This window comes from Rutidosis leptorrhynchoides, chromosome 1 (genome assembly GCF_046630445.1).
Source record: "Rutidosis leptorrhynchoides isolate AG116_Rl617_1_P2 chromosome 1, CSIRO_AGI_Rlap_v1, whole genome shotgun sequence".
NCBI classification, from domain to species: Eukaryota; Viridiplantae; Streptophyta; class Magnoliopsida; order Asterales; family Asteraceae; genus Rutidosis; species Rutidosis leptorrhynchoides.
Genome location: NC_092333.1, coordinates 177,507,171 through 177,509,124, shown reverse-complemented (window position 1 = coordinate 177,509,124; position 1,954 = coordinate 177,507,171). Strand labels below are relative to the sequence as shown.

The following is a 1,954-nucleotide window of genomic DNA, read 5'->3' as shown; positions in this document are numbered from 1 at the left end:
TTGTCCAATACTGAGACAATCTTTTGTCAAATGTGGTCCTCCACACTGCTCACAACAAATTTGTATTGCATGAATATCTTTAGTCATCTTTTCCATTCGTCTCTCGAAAGCGTCTAACTTTGCGGAAATGGAATCAAAGTCATGGCTAGAATCGGCTCTAGCCGCTTTAGATGATCTAACGATGTCTTTTTCTTGATGCCACTCATGTGAGTGGGAGGCTGTGTTATCAATAATTTTGTAAGCTTCAGTTGGGATTTTCTTCATAATGGAACCACCAGCTGCTATGTCGATGTCTTTTCATGTAGTAATATCACATCCTTGATAGAATATTTGTACTATTTGATAAGTTTCTAAACCATGTTGAGGACATCCTCTCAACAACTTTCCAAATCTTGTCCACGCTTCATATAAAGTTTCATTTGGCTTCTGCGTGAACGTAACAATTTCTCCTTGAAGTCTCACGGCTTTAGATGCCGGAAAAAATCTTTTAAGAAATTTCTCAACTAAGACATCTCATGTATCAATTGCCCCTTCAGGTAACGATTCTAACCAATCTTTGGCTTCTCCCTTTAAAGTCTAGGGAAATAACATGAGATAGATCTGTTCATCCTCAACTACTCTGATTTTAAATAGAGTACAGATCCTATTAAAGGTACGAAGATGTTGGTTTGGATCTTCTTTTGGTGCACCACTAAATTGGCACTGATTAGTTACCATTTGTAGGATTTGTCCTTTGATTTCATAATCTGGAGCATTAATGTCTGGCTGAGAAATTGCGTGACCTTGGCCAGTGCGTATAGCTCTAATTCTATCTTCCATACTTAGAGGTTCTTGATTTTCCATGATTAAGTTTGTTGAATCTGAATCGCTAGGGGATTCTGATTTAATGGTTTCTTCCTTGACAATCTCTGGTTGTATGATTTGTGGTTCAGGAGGAATGATTAGTAATTCAGGATCTCTGAATTGTCCTTGAATATCCTCCGGGTTCTCAATTGTGAGGTCGGATTCAAAAAATGAATTATCAGAAATTTGAATTGGAGTACTTGGTCGACTGGATGACGATTCTAAAGAGAAATCAACGACGACGATATTGGCTAGATGTCTTGATCGAGTTACAGGAGGTGAACGTGTGAAAGGTGGTGAATGTTTTGCTCAGTGCATTCACTGAATATCCTATTAGTTATAAAAATAAATAAAAATTATATAAGTTATCAAATTAATAGACTTTTATGATTTTGCCCACGTTTCGAATAGCCAATAGATGCAGCAGGTAGCCAGGACCCTTTAAATCGGAAGCCCACAACTTGCCACTAACAAATCCAACTATTACTACGAACCAGAAAATTTTGGATGTCTATCAATTTAACCGCTTAAAATAATTTTTCGTCGAAATTTTTGAAAATAAAATCTATGTTTTAAAAACTAGAGCGTAGAAATGAGAAAGAAAAAGAGTGCGTCGAAAAATAAAAGGTCGAAAAATAATAAAAAGAAAGTAAAGTTTAAGAAAGTAAAGCGTCGAAACTTAAAAGTCTAAAAACTAAATATTAAAAGTTGCATCTAAAGGTATTAAAGCTTAAAGGAATTCTATATCCAAAACGGCAATAACTTAATAGTCACTAAAATCTATTAAATATTAAAGCGATAAGCGACATCGTAAATTTTTAAAGCGCCTAAATCTTATCTAAAGAAAAAGCACTTAAGGCATTTTATGGCAAAGCCTAAAAATCTAGAAATATAAAATAACTACGGCAAAAACTAAGTTTAAAACTAATTACGAACGATAAATATACAAATTACGAATTAAATGATTAAAATATACAATTTATAAAAAGAAACAAAAATGATAAAATTGCTTATTTTTATAAAAATATTATTTTTATATTATTATTTTATAAAAATATTAATTTATATATTAATAAAACTAATTAAAACTAATAATCACAAATTATAATTA

At 32.4% G+C, this 1,954-nt stretch overlaps 1 non-coding gene across 1 annotated transcript; it reads left to right on the top strand.

The window, feature by feature from the left end:
- The first annotated feature begins 352 nt into the window (after positions 1–352).
- On the top strand, positions 353–459 carry LOC139887060 (small nucleolar RNA R71). Its single transcript, XR_011772910.1, has one exon. It is a non-coding gene; the product is annotated as a small nucleolar RNA R71 (small nucleolar RNA).
- The last annotated feature ends 1,495 nt before the right edge of the window (positions 460–1,954 follow it).